General features: G+C 42.9%; 1 protein-coding gene and 1 pseudogene across 3 annotated transcripts in view; one reads left to right on the forward strand and one right to left on the reverse strand.

Annotated features, from left to right (window-relative positions):
- The window catches only part of CHCHD3 (coiled-coil-helix-coiled-coil-helix domain containing 3), a 266376-nt gene that overhangs the window by 19914 nt on the left and 222957 nt on the right, over positions 1-23505 (reverse strand). The gene's annotated exons all lie outside the window — the stretch shown is intronic.
- On the forward strand, positions 20345-20977 carry LOC150002151 (ATP synthase F(0) complex subunit C2, mitochondrial pseudogene; annotated as a pseudogene).

The raw sequence follows: 23505 nt of genomic DNA on the forward strand, positions 1-23505 counted from the left end.
AAATCCCAAAGACAGGAAGGACGTCTGCCCACCAACCCCAGATAAAATGAATAACACAGTGCTGCACATACAAAGGTCCACTGTTCTTAGACCAATAGGCCTCACCTACATTAGGCATATGAGCAAAAACACACCAGGGTATAAGGTGAATGAAAAACTTTCCCATTTTGCGACATTTTTCTTCTTTATTCAGTAATATTGGGTTCTTGGAAATGATGAGGGTAGTTAGGGCAAACTTTTAAGAGGAGCGGGAACTTAGTAACATGTGATCTCGTGAAGGCTGGTCGGGGCTGGCTGGTTCTGTCACTCTGACACTATGGGGGAGCCCCAGTGTCTGGCTTCCTTTCCTGAGCAAGCAACTCCTCCTCTGTCCCTCACAGAGGACCCGGGAGCATCTTGCTGAGCTCCCCATGCCCTGGGCGGTGTCCAGCCACGTGGGCTCAGCCTACCAAGGGTCTGTATGTAAAAAAAGTGAGGCCACGTTCTGCTGTATCTCCAAAGAACAAGGGCTCCAACTCTTTTGTTTTATAAATAATTTCTTAAAATCTGGTGACTTAGGCTAAATGCAACTTCATGTTAGTAAAAAAAAATTTTTTTCCAGAAAAATTTTCCAAGTAATAATGTCTTTGACAAGAAATATTTATTCAGTTTTCGAGAAGATAAGTGAAGTCAGACATCTGGTATGAGGCAGAAAAAAATAATCCATCAGTTGGCTGATTTTTGTTTTCCACCATATCATGGTATCCTTGACACATCTGGGCTATGTGTTTACAAGGTTGATTACCTCTAAAAAGTGAAATAAAATAATTCTTACTAACATAAAAGATATTTGGAAAAAGAGGCAACCATCATATAGAGCTTGGGGACACAGAACATAACTGATGTCAACATTATCTCAAGCTGGAAGGACGACAAGAATCAGCTTCCGGATCACACTTACATTAGGGCAACCAAGTGCCCAGGAGATGTTACTTTTGAAGCTCACACCGAGTCTTCTCATTAGATGCAGTTCCAGAGCTAACACACTGCACTACAGTCTGGGGGAGCCTTAATTTAGAGAGGTATGAGCCACTCTTCCCTCTCTACCTTTCTTTCTTAATGATGCCTGGAAAATTGTCATTGCTGAATGAATGTCAAATAACAATGCTGCAGTGAAAACGGGTGTTCGTGGGTTAACAATGCAGCTCCTTGCACCAGCAGTGCCTGGGAGACAGCAGCAGTTTATACAAAGTATCCTGGGTAGAAACATCGCCTGTCAGGTACACAGGAACAAATTAAATCACAGTTCACAGAAGTGGCCCTTGGTTATATGAATTACCTGGAGAAGCATCGTCTTTGTCCCTTTGACAGACCTATAAGCCATGGATGTCCAGGGTCAAATGTTACATTGGAATCTCCTAGTATATATCAAGATGTGAGTGACACCAAGTAATCTTACATACCAAATTAATTTTTGAACTATCTCAATAAGGCTTCAAGGCCAAGAGTAGCATCATTATAATTATTACGATTAAGCAAAAGTATAGCATTAATTCTCACCTGATTTTGTAAAGTAACCATTCAATTAGACAACTCAGAAAATGTTAATCTTGGGCATACACAATGCATCACCCTTGGATTTTACTGTAAATGTGTGTATCTATATAAGATACTGAACTTAGGCCAGCACAAATGAAGTTCTTTACCCCCAGGCTTTGTGAGTTAATTCCACTTCCCGTATACTTTGGAACGTGGACTAAAATTGGTCTAGGGATGGAAACTATGAGGGCTGGCTGGTTCATTCATTCTTTCATCCATTCAATCACTCACACAAGTATTGTTAAGCCCCAGACAGTACACACCATCTGCTGTGACAGGTGCTGAACACAATGTGATCCTTGCCTTCAGTGAACCTACAGTCCAGCGGGGGAGACAGAGGTGTACACAGGTCTATGATGAGATCGAGAAGTAATAAAGCTGGAAACATAGTGCAAAGGAAACCCGAGATCTGGTGCTGGACGTGACAGAGCTGAATGTACAGGGTTCCAAACAAGAGGACTTCCATCACTAAGGAACTGAAAGCAAAGACTGGCCCCAAGATTTTCTTGAAGTAACTGGATTATACACACAGACGCAGAGACAGGAAGGAGAGACCTTCTTTGACCTTGGGAATGTGACTACATCCATAATCCACTGAGTCCAAGCCTTTTGAACTCTTCTGTTGTTTCTTGGAGAAAAATTCAGTGTTTGTGTTTAAGATGCTTTGTTTGGAGAGGTGAGAGTATGTGTGTAGTAAGAGCTTATAAACTCTTTAAGTCAAGTAGGGAATCCTCAAGGAAATAATCAGAGGCCAGAGCCCAGTTTCACTTTACTGACTTAGTAATAAAAACGAACATTAAGAGAAGCTCCCCACTGCTAAGTCTTGGTAGGAGGGCCCTGGTGATAAACTTCCAATGGGTGATGTCCAAACTACTCTTCATCTTTCACTGTTTCCTCCAATTGTAAGTGCCTTTTGTAACCATTCTTTTCTTTTATTACTTGTTATTGCCTAGGAGGAGAAAACCAGAGAATTCAAGCCTGGATCAATGCCCAGATTTGGAGGTAAGAGGGAGACAGGAGGAACTGGGATCGGATGGGAACCCTAGAGGAGATGGGGAAGGCACGAAGTCCAGGTGAGTCCAGGGGGACAAAAATCAGAGGGACTGGCTAGCACCCCAACCAACCCACAGGGAACCATACGGGAAAGGGGAGACCAGGCCAGGAAGCAAAAGCAAACTGTGGCGTTTGTTTGCAAAGATTAATTTTAATTCCAGGTTCTGGAAGGGGCGTTACTCCTCCATTGCCCACTCTTCCTGCAGAAAGGCCTCAAGTTCAGAGAGGAAGAACGGAATAGCCAAGGTGGTTATCCTGGTTCAGCCAAGAAGCAGGCGGCCAGTCCTGGCACCTGTGCAGGTCTGTCTCACAGAGGTCTGCAATGAACCCAAGACCTTCGGAGCAAACTTAACACTGAACACAACCTCCCAGAGATATCTCTTCCATATGTGGAGAAATATTTATTTCATAGGCCTCACTATACCATTTTCATCAATGAAACCTCACTCGTGGAACAGCAGAGAATCACAGAACCGTCCAGTTAAGCAGTATGGTACCAGCAGCCTGTGCAAACCTGGTTGAGCACGCACATTCTTGTTAAGCTCTTATTTTTAGGTGCTTATCATTTTTCAAAAAGAATTACCCTTTGGGATGAATTTTTCTGCTCTTTTTCAGCTGAGGGGTGACTTGGGGGTGAGAAGTTTGGCGAAACTCCATTTGGGTCACCCAAGAATAAGAACACATTCCAGAACTCCTTCCTCCTCTGAGAAAGTGTTTTTAATACTCAGGTCAAGAAGAGCTTAGTTTAAAAAATTTCAAAACTGTCACCTATCTCAATGAGGACTGTGACACATCCTAAAAAACTAGGTTAACACCAAATATAAGTCTGCAGTGAGAGAGCGTGTTACAATGCGTTAGGTGATACGCTTTCTCCTACATTTGAAAGCACGATCCAAACACCAGGTACCCTCAGGAAGGAAGGTGTCTGGCTCCCTTAACTGAAAGAACGAACTGCAAATGCACTTATTTTAGTGACAAGTGAAGAAAATGTTATCCGCACTGATTTGTCCTCTTGGTGTCACAGTGCTAAAATTGAGAGTGTAGGGAGCAGCCGCTGGGAAGGAGGGTGGAGTTAATTAAGTCTTCCGTTTTTTTCATCTCTTGGGTGAGTTGAAGGGGACAATGCTTCGGCACTGCCACCGGAAGAGGAAAACCCCAAAATGAGTGCACTAGGCCAGGCCAGCAAACCTGCAGGGACGCGGGGCTGCCAGGCCGAAAAATGCCACATGGGCATCGTGGTGGTGGTGGCGGCCACTGTGGATACGCTATGAAGGGCAGTGAAGGGTGTACAGAAACAAAAGGAGGGAGGAGAGCACCCGTAACAGACACACTCACGGACATCATGGTCGCACGGGCAATAGAGGTGTCAGGGAACAGCACAGCAGCAGGTGCACCGCTCCGAGGAGGGGCGACCACTTCTAGTTGGCGGTAGTCTGGGGACTCCATGAAAGAAGAGGAGACGGGACTTTAAAAGTTCCCTGAAGTGAAGGGTGGGACTGTAAGAGACAGAGAACACCTGAGAGGGTCTTTGTGAGCCAAGGCCCAGGCTAGGTCAGCTGGCCATGTTCAGGGGACTGAGGTGGTAGAAAGGGCCTGAAGAAGGATACGGACAGCCTTCCAACAAGGGCCAGCAGCTTAGACTCTATTCTGCAGGGCCGGCCGGCCGCCGGCCTTTCCTAACGAGAGCGGAGTTACGGATGGTCTGCTGTGAATAAGCCAGGGGGGTGGCAGAGGGGGGCGGCAGGGGGAACTGTCCGGGCTGGGAGGCGGGCGGAGCCGCTCCCAGCCGCAGACGCAGGCAGGAAGGCAGGCCCTGGAAAGCAAGAAGGGAAGGATGAGGTAACTGACAGACGCGGAAGGGACGTGGGAAGGCTGGGTGACACGACCGGCCGTGGGTGGGGCCTGCCTGGGGGTTTAAACAATGAGAGGGCTCAAATTATTTCAGGAAGCCCAAGTGGAAAGGACCCAGCTTGGCTCAGACGTGGGGCTGGAGCTCACGTGGGAGCAAATCCCCTGCAAGACCCAGCGGGGAGTGCTGAGACAGAGGCAGGAAGGGCGGCTGAGCCGTGGGGGCCGGGCTCCTGTGGGAGACGGACAGTAAGGAGGACGGGCCAGTCTCAGAGGACCAAGAGCGGAGAGAAGAACCCGTATCATGCAGCCTCACAAGGCCGGGGAAGTCAGACGTGCATGAAGGAGAAGACCAGCAAAAAGAATAAAGACCGATACAAGGTCATAGAATTTGACCCCTAGCGATCTGGGGAAACGATTTCAGCATAGCGCACCAGGCAGAAGTGCGACGGCAGAGAGGTGGTCAGTGAGAAAGCGGGCAGTGAAGAAAGGGAGGCAGTGGGATCGGTCAGTTCAACACCCTTTACTGAGTGCCTGTGACATATAAGGCTGTGCATGCGTGCATGTGCATGTGCCTGGGTGTAGAACAGAGGGAGCGACACACTAGGCTCTGTATGTATGTGCACATGTGCACGCGTGTGTAGGAGAGAGGGAGAGATAACCATCCCCGAGAGCCGCTTCAGTGGCGTCTACCTGGCAATGAGGAAAACACAAAGGGGAAAATTAAATCTGGTTGGAGACGATTGGAAAAGGTCTTAGACGAGATGAAAAAATCACAGCTGAGTCGTAAAGAATGGCAAGGACTTTAGCAGTTAGAAGTGGGATGGAAAAGCACCCCAGACAGAAAAGTGAAAGGAGTAAAGGCAGCGGAAGAAGAGAAGAAAAGGTCACAGCTAGAGGCAGTGACGTGACTAATAGACTTTTAAAAAAAAGATTCCTATGGAAATTTACATACAGATCAGAAAGCCAAACTACTTCCCACGAGGACATGTTTCACAAGCAAAGGAATCCCCATAGAGTGCAGTGATAAGTAAAGCTGTGCTCACAATGAAGTAGGTGGGCTCCAGGAACTGGGGTGACCCCCGCTGACCATCATCAAAGAATGAGGGACATCAGTCCTGCAACTGCAAGAGAAGGAACTGGGCTCTGCCAACAACCTGAATGAGCCCGGAAGCAAATTCTCGCCCAGGGCCCCCAGATAAGAGCCCAAGCTGAGTGCCCCCTTGATTTCAGCCCCGTGAGACCCTAAAAGCAGAGTACCTGGCGAAGCCCACCTGGACCTGAGACCTAGAGACACTGAGATAATAAACGCGCTGTGTTAAGCCACTGAAGTAAAGTGTGGGCTCAGAAGTTGAGTAAATAGGGAAGGTTGTGTGAAAAAAGGAGTTTTCAACAGACTTTCAGAGAAAGGCAAGAAAAGCAGGAAGGGAGGCATGATGCAAGCAGACACGACGTGGTTAGGGAGAAACAGGGTCTCCTGGTTGAAGCTGAAAGCCCACTGGGAAGCAGATAAAAAATGAGGCTGGCGAGGGGCAGGAGGAGTGGAAGGAAACAGGTGGGAAACCTCAGAAGCTAGAAGAGTCATCTGACGGTGAATTCTTCTGAATCATCCAGGGATTCTCCTCTCAAAGCTATCAGCACCGGTGACAGAGCAGGGACAGGAATGGAAAGCATGCGACACCGAGCCGCCAGGCGTGCAGGGGTGTATTAGCAGGCGTGGGGGATGCCATCACAGGCGACACTCAAGGCAGCAGGAGGAGGTCAGAGACCCTGCGACACTCCCAAGCCGGGCTTCCCATTCCTGTGCACGTTTACATGTAAAGTGAACGTATTTAGGGCAGGGGCACACGCATGCACTTACTGTAGGTCTTGTCCTCACACGACACTGTGTCTAGAACTTGCAGGGGGAGCCCCCTTCCTGCTCTCCAAAACAGACACATGCTAAAATTAATGGTCGTTTAATTGCTAATGGAAAACGGAGAAAGCTTGACATAAAATATATTTGAAAAATAAAGGAGTTTATGGATGTTGGTCAACTATAATTACTTATATTGCATAAGCTCATGATGTACTCAGGTTCAATTTAAACTTATATATTTATGCTGATCTATGCATAAAATATATCTAAAAAATACACAACACTTGGTAACAGTAGTTGCTTCCAAGGGGAGACTTGGATAAGGAGGCCATGGGCCTAAGGAGATTTCCTTTTGCATGTGATACCTGAATTTTCTATCACTGCCAAAATACTTCTCATATCCCTTGCCTTCTCACAAGCTTCTGCTTGTGGTACTGGGAGAAAGAGAACTCGCTAAAACTTCTGCTAAACTGCTTTTCCCCCATTCTGGCCGCAAAGTGAAGGACAGATCGTGACAGACAGCTGCAAGGTTGTTTTCAAACATAATCTAATATGAACCAACAGAACTGCTGAAGAGTACAACGTACACACTCCTAACCACGTTATAAAATTATAAACTCATTCTCCTATTTTATTTTTCACTCATGGGTAAGTGCACTATCTACCACAGTGATAAGTTTCCATAGGAACTACATTCATTTCAAAGGGTTTGAACAAAGAGGCTTTAAAAAAAAGGTGTTCAAACAATGTGATTTTGTACACCGTACCTTGCCTCTTTGAAACACAGGGAGTATTGTAAATATTAACCTCTTAATTCCCTGGAAGTCCCTGGAAGTGAGAAGTATCTTTGCATGTGGGAAATGGATATGTTTAAGGTAACTGGCAGGGAAAAGAACAACTTAGACTATTAGTTGCTAACTTGTAATCTGTCTCATCTCTAGCTTTTAAGCACAACCAACCACACACGTAGCACTATTTGCCAATTTTGGAAGAGGAGTACACTATGAACTCAAGTAGTTAATGATTCTCTACTTAACACCCCATAAACGAGGAACGCACCTCCAAAGCATTATTCAGCTAATGAAAGCGAAAAGTTTATATGGGACATATAACCACATTAAATTGTATGTGCGTCTATAGAAGACCTATGTAATTACTCCTTAATTAAAAATTCTTGCACGTTTCTTCTTCTGGTTCTGATTAACTAAAGTAGTCAGCACTGATACCGTAAGAAGGTATTAAATTCCAATATATTATAGAATCGCAGCCCCTTGTGATACATATGGATTTAAGTATTTTTCAGAGGACAGGCAAGATTTAGCAAATTGGCTTAACATTCTAGGCTGCTGCTAAGACTCAAATGAGCAAGACCAAACATAAAATACAGAAAACAAACTACTACATAAATTCTCCAAATGATTATGATGGGTCTCATACCTGAGAACATTTGAGAGGTGGAATCTCAGTGATTCCTACGTAAAGGGAAATGATGTATTACTGCAGGAGCAAACAATGCACTTCTCAATTTACGACCTGGATTGGACTCACCCTGCCGAGCACCATTAGTTTTACATCTCCCTAAGGGTTCCAATTCAGCAGCGTTCATCTAAGCCGTTACACACAGCCCCAATCTACAAACGTCTGCCTCACCAATGTCCCTTAATACTGCTCTCCAGCTGAGTGTTTCTGGAGAAAAATCATATAACCAGGGAAACTCAAATCATTATAAATTCATAAGTAGACACTAAATTCTACCAATCATGTTTTTACACTTCTGTGGTAAAGTCACTCTTGCCCTCTTTACCAGGATGATTTCATGCCATCTCCAACCTCCTCAAAAATGTCACCCTTTCACCGTTGGCCATGTTTTATTGTTCAATGAACAAAACAGAAATCAAGAGTGGATTCCCTCATCTTCCCATCATAAGATCTGTATCTGCACCTTTTCTGTCGCTACTTGGAGGAAGAGTGCCTCTCATAAGAAGAAAGTCATCCCTACACACGGATGCCGTTCCTACCTTCCCCGACCCTGCTTTCTAGTGGGATCTTTCCCTCCTTGTATCTCAGTCTCTCAACTAGGTCATGTTCACTGTCACTCCGACATTCTCTAGAACAGTGCTATCCAACAGAACTTTGTTCAATGATGAAAATGTTCTATATCTAACTCCGTCTAACACTGTCGTTTTTGAGCATTGGATATGTGACTAACGAACAGTAATGCATTTTCAATTTGACCCCATTTTAATAAACGCAAATCAAAGCAGCCACACATGGTGAGAGGCTAACATATTGTTGAAAGCACAGCTCTAGCAAATATTACCCTTATAACAACTGCCTCCACTTCCTTACCCTCTATTTACTCCCTTTTATCCACACCAAAGTGGCTTTCCCTCAACCATGCAATAAATGGCACCTGCTAAAGTCAGGCCCCTCCAGGTAGCCAGATCCAATAATCAGGACAAATCAGCACAGGCTTGTTCAAGTAAATTAGTCCTCTTCCTTGACAGGAGTTTCCTGGCTTCTCTAGCACTGCACTTGGCTGCTTTTCCCTCTCGCTCTCTGGCTCATCTTCATCGATCTCTTACTGTGGGGGTTCCTCAGGGTCATGTCCCGGAGGTCTCTCTGCTCTTCTTTCTCTATACTTTCCCTGCCATTACCTCAACCATTCTCGTGGCTTTAAGTGCCACTGTGTGATGACAGCTATCAAATGTCTATCTCTAGGTCAGTTTTCTTAGGGGGCAACTACCTCCTGCTATTCATCACCACACTGAACGTTTTACAGGCATCAAATGAACTCTTAATCCCTCTTTACCCCCAACTTCTTTCTTCTTTCCCAACTCAGGAAATGGACCCTCCAAAATCAGGGTGTGTCCTTGACACCTTCCCCTCTCATTCCCAATATCCAATCAGTCACGAAGTGTTATCAATTAAATTTCTAAAACAGGCCTGAAACTGACTCATTTCCCCCCATTTCCACTGTCATTATCCTAGCCCGAGCCGCCACGACCACGGGCCTGGACTCTTCCGAAAGTCTCCTACGTAGTCTCCTGGTTTCTATTTTCAGTCTGGTTTCTCTTCTCGCCCTCATCTCTCTTGCAATTCATTATCAACACAACTGCAATGCACTCTTTAAACAGAACTTGCCACTTCAAGGTTACAATCCTAACCCCTCAAAGACTTCCTTCCGCTCTTGGGATTGAATTCAAATTACTAATTATGGCCTACTTGTCCTACAAGATGTGGCCTCTTGCCTCCATCTCCAGCCCACAGGATTCCTTTCAGAACCCTGAAGGGCCTAAACTCCTCCTCATGGGCTCAACACACACCGGTCTTGCTGCTTTAATGCCCTTGCTTTGTGCTTCCCTAACCTCTGCTACTTTAGCCTTCAGATCGCTGATCCTCACAGGTGATTCCCATGTTACATGATCCAAGAACACCTGACAACACTTGGCACAACTCTCCTTGTGAAGCTCTTGGTGACTAGTCATCCTCCCATCAGACGCTAAGGCCCACGAGGACAGAGTCCGCGCGTGTTTAGGCTACCACAGCAGTCCCAGTGCCGACCACAGCACCTGCCAATCCCCACGGGCTGCTCAGACCTTTCGCTAGGGAGCCACGGGGGCACCTCACTGCCGCCGTGTTAGCCAGTGCGGATGTGCGAGGATAACGTGAGTGGGGTGGGGGGGGGAGCAGCCACACTACGCTGGGGAGACAAACGTTCCCAACATCCACACTGGAATCAAGAACGAACTTCCAATAAAACAGCATGACCACATTATCCGGGTTCTAGAACACAGTCACTGCTTATAATTAAGCCTTTTCCTATCATGGGTGACACAGGATCTGGCAACTAAAATACATCTGTCCAAGTCCGGGCTCCTCTCTTTACTCACTATGGAAACTTGGGCAAGTTGCTTTATCACTCTAAGATGCAACTGCCCCGTCAGTCCCCGTTGTTTAAGACTGCCATCAACATTAGTAAGATAGCATTCATGCTCTCGACACAGTGCCTGGCACAGAGCAAGCTTTTACTGAACAGTCACTGCTATTATTATTACTTCAACTAATAAACTTCTGTAGGTTGAATTCTGGGAACGTAACTCATTGTTATTACCTTATTTCCAAAGGAAAGTGGGTTTCCACTTTCAAACAGCCAACTTGAAAGCGATGTTTTAGAATACAATCCACGTGAGAGTTAGTGACTGTTAACATAACGTGAAGGTGCCCCCAAAGTGTTCAAGTGGCGGCAAAAGAAGGTTCCTGCCTATGTTTCAGATAGGGCATGACAAAGCTGCACTCAGGGTAAAAATCAAACGTCCGGCACGGGGCATGTGATTGACATAACCCTATATATCGTTTCTTTCCTCAACTAAGTTCTCACAGGGAGCAACAGTGCTCCCTATGAATAAATGGAATTATATCTGAAATAATTACAGTTGGCACAGATTTGCCCACTGCTGGTGGCAGGGCTGCTACTTGTGACTAGGCAGTGAGGGGGGACTGCAAAGGAACTGATGGCAAACTGCTTTAATTTGCTTTAATAGTGGCAAAATCCTGTCTCAAACAAGTTGGACATTTCAAGAATAATGAACACCACACAGCTGAAGTTCTATTACCATTAAACCAGTATTCAAACAGGCCAGAAACTGGTTTTCAGCTTTCTATGACTTTTGTGTCATAAATGTCACTTTGTAAAGTCAAGCTGGCAGTCCTCAGCAGGAGGCCCAGAAGTGCCCATGTTAATTAAAAATGTCAGATAACATTTCAGTTTATTCACACTGTGAGATCTGTTCCCCTACCCCACCCCTAAAACTTTAACCACCAAAGGACATTCAGAAATGGGGAGACATTATGTGAGCGCTAACAATGATTTCATTTTCAAAAGGTTGAAAACAGACAGACCATAGCAGCACTGACTAAGAACCCTGCCTGTAGCCCAGTCCGCAAGCAGGGATCGGGGAAGAGAACGGGATAGAAGGATTCTCTTTTCCGCAGTACCGGATGCAAAGAAAACCCAGATCAGAAATTAAAGATGGTCTTCTCCGGGCCTGAATGAGCAGCCCTTGTGAACGACAAATGAGAACCTGGAGCCTTACACATAATAAAACCACAACAGATATAGGTGGATTGAGTACTGTGCAGAAGTTATGACTAAACTTTTATGTGAAAAGCTTGTAAAATTTAGAGTTTTGTCAAATCATTTCATGTATCAGAGCAGGAGGTACATAATGGTTGTGGCTACATAGTATAACATGAAATAAGAGATTTTAGACTTATATGCCCAATTTTCAATGCAAACTGTCAAAAAAATGGGCTCATTATGGCCAGCACCCCCAGTCTCAGGACTAAAGAGCCTTGAAATAGGAAAATCTTGGTACCGCTCAGGATTATAACTTCAGGTTAAGGTCTAAATAACTGGTTTGGTTATCTAAATTGAATAAATTAATGAGATAATTTTTTTTATCACAATCACATATAATGAAATAAAGAAGTGAGGACTTTTATTACAACTTTTCAACACGAGAGTAAATCAATCATAAAATTAGTTTCTACCAAGTACCATCTGTTTTACCACTTTTAGATCTCCAATATAAGCTATAAGTGCCAATACTTAGACTGAAGTCTTTATCTCCCTATTTGTAAACTAAGGCTCCTGCCCATTAGACTCTACATTTCGGAAATGCACTGAAGGTTGTATGTATCTCTGCATGTCTTACAAATGCTCATCAAAGTGGAATGTTAATATGGTCTTTTATTCATCACACAGAAAATGGCAGATATGACTGCATATTAAGGACATCGGCCAGCAGTTGTATCCGTCCTGATTATTATTTAGGTCCCTGCAGATGCCAGTTGGTCCCAGTTTCCCTGGTGATCATCAGGTAGCCTGAAGTAAGGGAGGGAGAAGAGACAGACTCTCCTACTAGAAACCATACCAGGATAAGAGGCGACAAAATAAAGAGTCCTGTTTTGTGCTACATCATGTCCCTAAACCTGCTGGCAGGAGGAAAAGTGAAAAGAGGAAAGGTATTAAAATTGCACTGTACAGCCTCTCTTCCTCTTTTCTTTTCCCTTTCCTTCCTGTTTCTGGTTTAGGCAGTGTCGATTATGGGGTAAACAGATCTGTACACGTGCTTCTAATGCAGGGGTAGCAAATACAAAGGAAAGATGCCAGCTCTCTCAATGCTTACGCCAATGACAGAGATCACTGATCAATCACAACACTCCAGGCTGAGCCTGTCAGAGCCTCGGAAGCCTTCTCAACAAAACGCTGCAGGGGCCCCTGCCGTCAGTTAGCCTTGGTGCCTGCCTGCTTGCCTTGCACTCACACCTCCCCCTGTGTTCTAGCTGTAGCACTGGGCTGGCCCTCTCCTCTGGTCCTGCAGGTAAGGCTGAGTATCTGGTGATGCTGAAATTCACAAGAGGCCTGGCTTCCTTCCCAGGAGCACTTTGCTGTACAAAATCCAAGGCTTCTGAAAGTAAAAAAGAGACCAGATAATGCTCCTTTACGACACATCCCTCTAAAAGGCAAGCAAAGCCAGCAAAAATCTCTGGGCTTAGCAGTCTATTTCTTTACTTCCTGGAGGAAAACAGGGAGAAAAAGAGTAGGCCCCTATTAATGTTTAAGCCTTGGTGGCACCTATGACTGTTTTCAAGGCTGATCTGAGGTCAAATTCACCATTATCCCTTTTTAAAGCTATGCGTTTTTTGAAAAAGTTTTAGGATAGTCACTAAATTGCCTGCATGGGCATTTTAGGAGTATCTTCCCCATAGAGTGACATACTTGTTCATTTCGCTCTGAATTTAATTGCTCTCCCACTCCAGAAAGCCCTTAATGACACCATGTTGCATCCAGCCTTCATAATTTGGCTCCCCCCACCTCAGAAAGTGGGACTTCGTGGGCACCATCTTACTGCCTGCGGTTATGGGCCAAATGTGATTATCCCTGGTTGCTGTGTCCTTTCTGCTTTATGACAGAGGCCTGTCTGCTTGCTCCGAGCAGACCAGGAACAGAAGAAGCCTTCCAGGCAACGAGAAGCTGTTAGTTGCAAACTGCCTGAGCCAGGGCCAGTCTGCTCCCAAGGATAACTCACATACGCTGCTGCCTGGACTCTCCCATTCTATTGCTTAAGATGGGACTGTCTCCCACGCTTGCACGAAAGGTCTCCCTGAATAAAGAAGTTAACAGAAGATCAGAGTACGGCGAAACCTTGCCGAAATTTCACTTGATAATCTGGAACATCGAAATGGAGGTAGGTGCTCACGACTAGAATTGTGGCTGCCTGAAAACAGACAAGCCGGAAACACACACACATACAAGGCGTCTCTGCCGGTACGTGGGGGCCGAAAGAAAGGTGGCGATTTCTCCTGTGCATGTGTTTGTCCCTAGTCCCCCACAGCTGCTAGCACTTAAGAAAATGCTAGTTGTGGGAGGTGGCCATATAAAGGGTAGCACTTAGCTGCTTTATAGAGTTGAAAAGATTTACGTACTTTTTCTGGGATCCCAAGCCTTTTTTCTCTTTTTGGCATTGCCCATAATATGTTTGTCTGAGGGATAAACAGAGACACCTTCCCCCACTACTTATATTTGCTTAAGAAAAAAACAGCTGCTTTTTTGCATATTAAGATGCAACTTGAACTAGAGAGACCGAACAAAAATTTCAAAGAGAAGGAAAGTTTTTGCAGCATAAAAGACACTCCATCAAACCAAAGCGCAAACAACCGAGGCAAAGTAATGACTATTCTCCCTGGGGACAAAAGTCCTATTGAGCAAGAAGTGATAGGTGCTATTTTATAGAAGAGCCACCTGCTACTACTTGGAGCTATTACAGCTACTCAGGAGCCAGAATTTCAGAGTCCTTCCATCTCTGGGGTGCGTGTGGGAGTGAGTACACACATGCGCCCCGAGGCAAAACCAATAGGTAATTACTCGGTGCTGTCACTGTGGGATAACTGAACCATCAAGTCGACTACTTAGTGGTCCCCTCTTAAGATGACCAGCATCACAAGGCTAGCTGCCGTTAAGAGGAAGCCTTTGGAGAAACATGCTAACCCAAGTGGGAGCAAGGGCGAGGCCCGTTGCTTTGGGAAGATACTGGGATGCTGAGCGGACCCACCCTGTTCAAACTACAGAATGTAGCAAGAGAGGATAATGAACCTAATTCGGGCTCGTTATTATTTGCTACACTTACAATTGCATTAGCGGCTACCGGCAGTGCTGTCTGATGTGATGTCTTCTTCTTGCGGTAACCTTTCCATAAATCAAAGCAAAAGCCAATACCAGACAGCTTCTTGAAGAGCCTGCCTGACAATAAAAGTTAACACCGAACCTTCACTATTATCCATCTTCATAAACGTGTCGACGACGTGGCAAGATGGGGCCCCGTTGCAGTGGGACTGCAACTAATGCGTGCGAGGGAGTGACCCACTAGGTTAATGGGACTTGAAATCACTACCGTTTTAATTGAGCCAGAAAAAGAAATGGCTCTCTTACACTGTCCTTAAAGTATACAGGAGTTTTCTTCTCTATGCCTTGGTCCCATCAGTGCCTTGCTCAGAAAATGGCTATAATCAAATTTAATACAGACGTGTATAGTTAACAACAGAGACCTCATGGGGGGAAAGCAGGTAAGTCAGCTCTCGTAAGAAGGTAACTTGTTACAAAGGATTTAATTAACTTTCTTCATAGAGAGCTACCTGACTTGAAGATGTCATGTTTCCAATTTTAACTAGAAAATGTTAATGAGATGTACTTTCATAGCGGGGGAAAAAAAAGAAAATCTGTCTGCATTAACATAAGTAAAAAATGGTCCTCAAAAATAGCAAAGATCAAGTTATTCTTAAGTATCAGTAGTCCTCCCTTTATAAAAATTCACACTCTACAGAAATCTGAACTGAAAGAATTCCCAATTAATGAGAAACCTTAATCTAATAAACAATATTCCATTTTATTTTGAATTTTGCTATAGTCTTAACCACCCTATTGACACTGTCGTGAGGGAAGCTCACCTTCACTCTGGCATGTACTGGAGATGAACTCTGGCAATTAGCCAATGTCCAACAAAAATCAGCCCTGTATTAACAGCCTGTAATGAGGACCATCAACCACCAGATAAATCAAACCATTAGGCTAGACACAGACATGTCACACAGCCTCAGTCCCCTCATTTGCTGAATGAATTTATTCCTGCATGTGCTTACTAAGTACAGTATATGTGCTAAGTACTGGGGGAGACCTATTAAACAGAATAAAATACAATTTCTGCCCTCAAGAAAGTTTCGTGTCAATTGGGAGTGAGAACCACTCAATCAATGCAACTTGATATACAGCTTTGATAATGGGCCTTTCAAACTCTTTAAGAGTCTGTAATTCTTAGCTTTTTAGAAAACAGTTTCTTCTACTGTAAACTAACTTAAGGTCCATTCTAGAGTGAAAATGTTCTGAGAGTATAATCTGAAAGGCAGGAAAAACTTTTATAACGGATTAATTCAATTTAGTAAATAACAATATTGATATTACTCGAACACCTATTAATAGTACTGCTGCTATAAAGATGGCTAAGATACAGTTCATGCCTTTAGAGATCTTGCTTTAGAAGGGAGACAGGTGCACAGGCAACTATAATACAAATTGGATTGCTAAGGGCTTGAGTTACATGAACACAGAAGGAACAATGAATTGTGCTCTCTTCTGGGGGGGGTGGCGGTGGGAAGAAAGGAGTGGGGAGTAGAAAGGGAAGCATCAAAGACCTTCCAGCTACTAACATATAAGACAGGCCTTGAGCAGTGGTGAAAGTGAGCTAAGTCAGGGAGGCAGGATGGGCCAAACTGCAGAAGCACAAAGACATAAGGCACAGTCTCGCTTTAATGATGAACGCTGGGGGCCGTGGCAGGGTATGGCCAAAGATGAGGCTGAGGAAGTGTGGCAAAGGTTATTTTCATATTGTGCTTTAATATTATAAGTTTTGGCTGTTTATCCCAACTTCTATATAATGATTTATTAGATACTGTCAATTATTCAGCTTTGAAGCAGAAACTTATTTCGCTTTTAATCATATGGATCATACTGATGGATGAGTACATCTTGAGGTTGCAAGGCAAGCTGTTAAAAAAAAAATCCACTATTTTCAATTACCACTACTTATCACTGCAAATCAGGATGATCACAACACTGTGCAACCAAATAAATTATTTTCGGTGCTAAGGCTGAGAGAAGACTGTGGCCACCAACCTTGGCCCCTGCTTTTTAAATGTTGCATTCATAAAAATAAGCTTCATTGTTTCTTTGATACTAGACAACAATTGCACATAAGCTTATAAATTACAGTTATATTAATAAAAAGGCATGGTATCAGTAGTAAGTGTTAGCGTTCCACACAAGATTGCATTTGAGAGCGTCGGCCTGCGAGCCAAGTGTCACTGGTTTGATTCCCAGTCAGGGCGCATGACTAGGTTGCACGTCAGGTCCCCAGTTGGGGGCGCGAGTGAGAGGTAACCACACAGTGATGTTTCTCTCCCTCTCTTTCTCCTTTCCCCCCTCTCTCTAAAAAATAAATAAATAAACAAAACAAACAAATGAATATATAAATAAATAAAAGAAAATTAAAAGAAGAAAAGATTGCATTTGAAAGCAGGATTTCACTCACTGCAAAAAAATAAAAGTAAAAAAAGTTTGAAAGCTACAGGAAGAATTGGGAGGAGGGAGGGAGCTATTCTTTCTAGGGTTTCTGCACTCCCCTTTCCCACTCTACGGAGCTCTGCATTTTTTCAAAGAAACAAGGTTATAGTTGTGATTAGGTCAGCTTTTCAAACCAGAATGCGGTTAAAACACGCATTCACGCATGTGTACACATAGGCATGCTCATGCCCTCTTTTCTGCTCCTCCCCACCTCCAACCTCCAGTCTTTCATTCTTAACCACAAACAATTAGGGGTTAAGTTGCCTTTTTGAGGACTCGCCTAGACAATCACAAATGTCAATTTTATTTCTGGAAAAAATTATGTTGCTTCTGAACAAATCTTTAGAAAGAATTTTGCTTGTTCCCTATTATAGATTGCCAACCTATAACTGCCTATAATCTCAAATTAATATAAATATTCTAAAGGCATGTACGACAAGTTAGTAGATGAGACCTATACCATAAACTAACAATAACTGCATTCATCCAAGCACAGCCTTCCACATCCATTTCTAACTAAATTATGCACTTCCTAACATGTTAAAATTTAATTATTATTTTGACCAATGTTGCTTAAGTGTTGGTTAATGATTTGACAGAAAACATTTATCTTTAAATACATGTTTTTAGAGGCATGGTATATTCTCAGTTGCAATTGTATATGCCCAGGAATTATCCCCTAGGGAAATAAATATTGGATTATATGATGGGCATCAATTTAAAAACATACAAAATTCACTCAACAGAAACTTGAACTATTGATGACTATAATAATTAACTAACTATTGACTGCTTGAGATGTACCAAGAACATAAAGAAAGCTCATTTAATTCCTATATATAACATCTCTCTGATTATCACATTTTCCAGATATGGAAACTAAGATGGGGTTGGGAAAGGCGGAGACAGCTTGCTAGAACAAGGCTGTTGCACCATGTGAAGAATCTCTATAAATATTATGCCCAGGAAAATTTTTGTTCACATGGATATTTACTGTTTCATTATAGCTATACTGACATTATGGAATGGAAAAATTAAGAGAAGTCCGAATAAGTTAAAAAAAAAAATCAGGAAGATCAGGAATCACAAATAAAAGAAAATAAGCCTATTTTCTTGGTAGGTGCTATAGCAAAATCTGTAGCGTAGTCAATATTCCCTTTTTCTTAAATCTGCTTCCTAGATACTATATCATACAAAAGGGGGATTTTATGGTATGAAGTACAAACTGATGTATCATTAATAAGAATGGATCAGCTTTCTGAAGAACTTGGCCAAAAGCTTAGCACTCAAATCTTTTAAAGATCTAGCCTTAATGCACTCTCTGGAGCAACAATCCTATTTTCTTTGCATCATCAAGTTCTGAGAGTATATTTTTCATTTGTCTTGTCATCAGAAAAGGTGAAGATGTGTATACATTTTGGTTTTCAATTCTCCTATTAACTGAGCTTCTCAGTGCTTCAGTTTCCAAAAGCTCCAAAAGAGGTATGGATTGACATTTCTGTCAAAGGACAATTTTTTGCTCTGTAGTTTTTCCCCGAGTTAATGGAAAAAGTTCTACCACTAATCTTTTTCAATTCACTTCTAGGGAATTACAAACTAATAGCAAGAACTGCAAAAGGTTGTGCCAAAATGTAGTATTTAAAATTACACAAGCCAAAAAGTTAAAATTTTTCCAGAAAATCGGTTTTCCTTTTCTTTAAAAAAAACAAAAAAAAAGCTACTTAGAAGGCCATATTTAGATCCATGCTTTAATATAACCTCCAAAGCTAAGTCACCTGGGTTCTGCCACCTCTAACCCCACTAGATCCCTACAGATGCTGACCCGTACAGGGTTGAGTCCTACTACATGCCGGGAATTTTACCTACATTATTCGTCACCCCTTGTAACAGTTATTATACATACATTTCCTGCATCCGCAAAAAGAAGCCCAAGAGGTTAAGTAGCCCAACACCACATTTTTAGAAGGACTGGTCAAAGTTCAAACCCTACCCATGTTATGGAAACAAAAGCACTAGTTCCTAAGGGTTTATGTGCAAATTTGTTTACAGCCTTTCTTTTTTAACTGGTCAAAAAAATAATCATTTAAAATGCAACCTGAGTACCTGTCAGAAAGGATGGGATCAGCAAATTATGGTAGATCAATGCTATGGAATACTATGCAGCTATTTAAAAGAATGAGTAAGTTTTATGTGTTGATTGGATTGACTGGGGGAATATATCCATAATAAATTTAAGTTCCATATTCTTTTCACTACACTAAGCTCCAAAGAGGATATCAAAAGGCAAAAGATGACCACAAAATGCAATGGAGATGAGAAAGAATACTGAAAAGATTCACTTAAACTAGCAATGTATGAACTAATTTTATGTATCTTTGGTACATGCAATCATGGTTACAGATATACACCAAAAATCATACATCCAGATGGACAGTATCTGAATAAACCACATTCAACTTGCCTTTCACACTTAGGGTACCAATCAAAGAGCTCATGACTAGGAATACTTTTTGAAGTTCATATTCTACCATTTCAATGAAAAGAAGGTCCCCTAGCATGGACTGCAGAGACAGTGCTAAATTGCCAAAGCACGCTTTTTGTGTCCCTCTATCTCCTAAGGTTTCCACAGACAGCACCCCGAAGAACAAGCCCTTTTTGAATTCTATCCTCCCCACCATTCTGTCAAAACTACTTGTCTCTCTTCCATTCTCTCAAGCCCTGAATTTGTCTAGATAATTAATGGTAAGCTAACATGTGCTCATTTTTTAATGGATAGTAATAATGTTAACAGAAAGTAATATAGAAAATAATAATTATAATGATAATAAACACAAACATATACACATGCACCAAATATTAAGCTTGTGTATTTGACAGAAGACATCTAGAAACAATGACCAACTCAAAAGGCATAATTCTAATGGTGAGAATCTAATAGGTAAATGAAAAGAAAAAAAAAAAATCCCACATAGGTAGAACTTATGGTTGAATCTCCGCAATTCTACTGATTCCTGTCAAGTCTGAGTCTAGGCTCCCTTTATGGCCTCATATTCCATCACAGCTGACTCCAGGCTCATTCAGCCATTTCTAGCATGGAAAACCATTCTCCCACTTCTCACCTACGAAAACCTCAAGGCGTGAAGATCCAGCCCACAGCAGTCACCTCCCCCTGCAATCCAGATTCCGTTCCATATTCCTACAGCACTTTATTTTTACCTTGATAGTAGCATCTTCCACATTTTAGTCACTGGTGTATAAATCTGTCTCCCCACGTATATGCATCACGCCTTCTTCACCTCCGTATTTCCAGTTTATGAAAACCACCTGGCTGTCTTCTCTGCACTGGGAGCAGCTCTCCTGCCACAGCCCCTCATCCCCCGAAAATGTATACCTGCGCCAAATTTGTGTCCACCCCCACCTTGGTCAGGAGCTCCTCTCAGCTGTTGATCCGGTCACTGTCTGCAGTGGTGGCGAAACGAACAGAGACACTGACAGATGAGAGCCTCAGCAGCTTGGCAGCCCCACATCCTCTGACCTCACTTATTTCTAGCCGCAGCTTCCAAACCAGCGCCATTTCAAGGGACATCGACACAGCAGCCAAGTTCATTGGGGCTGGGGCTGCCACAGTAGGAGTGGCAGGCTCTGGGGCTGGAATTGGGACTGTGTTTGGGAGCCTCATCATTGGTGATGCCAGGAACCCTTCTCTGAAGCAACAGCTCTTCTCCTACGCCATTCTGGGCTTTGCCCTGTCAGAGGCCATGGGGCTCTTTTGCCTGATGGTGGCTTTTCTCATCCTCTTCGCCATGTGAAGGAGCCGTCACCACCTCCCATAGTTCTTTCTCCCATGTCTCGTCTGCCCTGTATGTTCCTTTTCCGATGCCTCCCCAGGCAGCCTGGGGAAGTGGTTGCTCAGGGTTTGACAGAGGAAAGACAAATAAATACTGTATTGATAATAAAAAAAAAAACAAAAACCACCTGGAGTGTATGAGAGCCACAATTTTCCTTGAATAAATGTTACAATTGTAATTCCTCTATGAGGTTTTGACACCTCTACAGTAGAGCTAGTGATCTCAACAAGTGTAAGACCACTGAAGACAGGGACTCAGACTTATATTTTTGTGTTCCCAGTGTCACAGAGCATGAAGCATCCGAGAGCCTTGCTGGATAGTTGTGTTGATATTGATGATGGTTAAGTTCTCCAAAGCAAAGCTGTCACATTAATACCTTTCCAAGTAAATATATGTCAATGAGCTCTTCACTGGTGGAAGAAACCAAACAAATGAGAACATGTCAGAATCCACTAATTGCAAAGAACTCCCCGGACAGGGGAGTCAATGAAATTGTTCTACAGGCAAAATCCAATATTTTAAATTCAAAGACGTCAAATATCGCCTCCAAACCAACCGTCAGACAACCCAACGAAAACCATAAATGATTTAAGTAGTGGCAAAACATTTGATTCCTGCTTCTTGTCCACTGACAGGAGGTCTGAAAGATGCATTCTGTACCCAGCAATGTTGTTTTCTGCTTTACATTAGCATCTTTTGTATTGGAGAAACATTATCGTGAAAAGGAAAGAACTGGTTAATTACGAGGAGGACCAAACGAGCTGTAATGGAGGTGTTATGAATGTAAATCAGTGAGGCCTGATGCGGAACAGCGGCATCTGGGTGTGCAGCTTGCAAAGTAATGAGACTGTGATGGTGTGCTGGCTCCCGGCTTTGATCACTTCATCTTGTTCAAGAGCTTGGCTGGGGAAACAAAGGTGAGAGGCACTGACCTCCTTCCCACAGCTTGCACAAGCACAAAAAATAGTAACGGATCAAGGATGGATCCCCTTCTCTCCTCCTTGCCAGCACCCCCCGTTCTCAGAATCGATGGTTTCATAGTTCGGGGCCCAGCACAAAGCAGGCTGAGCGAGCTTCTACCATATGAAGGATCATGTCTGAACATGTCGACAGTAATTGGCGATTCATTTTTCATCTTGAAAGCAGAAACAGGTGTATGCTACCTTCAAAATCCCAATCATCAACCACGCTGAATATGCCTCTCACACGGGCAGCGTTGTTGAGATCTATGACAGTGGCAGGCTGGTAAACTTCAGAGTCTCCATAGATGGATCTGCCTCACAAATAAATACGTATTTGTGTAATCGCAGAAGCATAAGAGAACAAAATGAAGAGCAAATGGCAGCCTATTAATAAAAAAAAAAAAAAAAATTCCCACCACACAACAGCAGCCCTTAGTCTTTCTTGTGTTAATACTGTAACTGGCAAATAGCTGACTTCTTTGTGCCTGTAAGATCTCTACAAAGCATGTTTAACATATTGAAAAAAGAGGTTTTAGTACTTGAAAAGGAGCACAAAGGCAGATTATCGCTGCACAGTATTACTCGCCAGCTTCATCCAGAAGGGGTGGCTGAGGTGACTTGTGAAAGGAGCCAGGAGCAAGGACTCCCCTTAATGAGCACATCTATCAATTTTCAAGGGATGCGGCTGATGAGCAGCATTTAGACCTACACACTCGCAAAAGGAACACGGCAATCTAACTGTTGGCCACCGAAGGAGGAAGCGCATGCAACAGCGTCAGGCAGCCATGTGAGCAAGCTGGGGTGCTTGGCGACACTTGAACATGGGAACGCCTGCTTTCGTTTCAACATGCTGGGAAGGGCCAAGACGCAAGCTTTTACACGTTTTCAAGCATTTGGCCAGGACTCAACACAGAATATGAACAAAATGCTGCCTAAGATTATTACGTTAAAAAGTACCAGCATTACCGTGTGCTTCATTTACAAACACTGCCTTCAAAATCCCTTTATCAAAAATAACTTTCAAAACATAACCAGGACTATCTACAAGACTTTAGGCTAATGAGAAAGAGACTATAATAGGCAAACATTAATTTAATAAGAGGGAGAGACTAATTCTTGAAAGAAAAAAAATAAAGCAAGGATTAATCCTATTTCTATAGCAATGAAACACACTTAAATGAACAGCCCTGACTTTAAGATAAGGGATTCAAAATTCTAATAAAAACATTTGATTATGGATAGGATTAGAAATCATAATTCTCTCAAGACTGTGATTAAATTTAAAAAACTTATTTTATCTAGGACAAATTACAGTTATGAGTTCAGTATCTCCAATATTTGGGACACTTTTTCTTAATTAAAATTAATTAACAATAACTTTAGAATGTTTTAAGTATAATTAACATTAAAAAACACACAAACTTAAGTGTCCATATTGTAGCAAAAATTGTATATACCTCCATAATTATTACCTAAAAAGCAAATATTCCCAACACCTCAGAAAGTTCACTAGTTCTCCTTGCCAATCAAGTCTCCCTCAATCCCCATCAACCACATTCTGATTTTTACTGGGCTGGCCAGAAAGTCTGTATGATTTTTTTTCTTTAAAATAAAAGACACAGTTTTCATTTTCACCAATAACTTTATTGATTTGGATATTTTGAGTATGTTGGTTATCTC

The sequence above is a fragment of the Furipterus horrens genome, unplaced genomic scaffold, assembly GCF_987537825.1.
Source record: "Furipterus horrens unplaced genomic scaffold, mFurHor1.1.pri manual_scaffold_9, whole genome shotgun sequence".
NCBI classification, from domain to species: Eukaryota; Metazoa; Chordata; class Mammalia; order Chiroptera; family Furipteridae; genus Furipterus; species Furipterus horrens.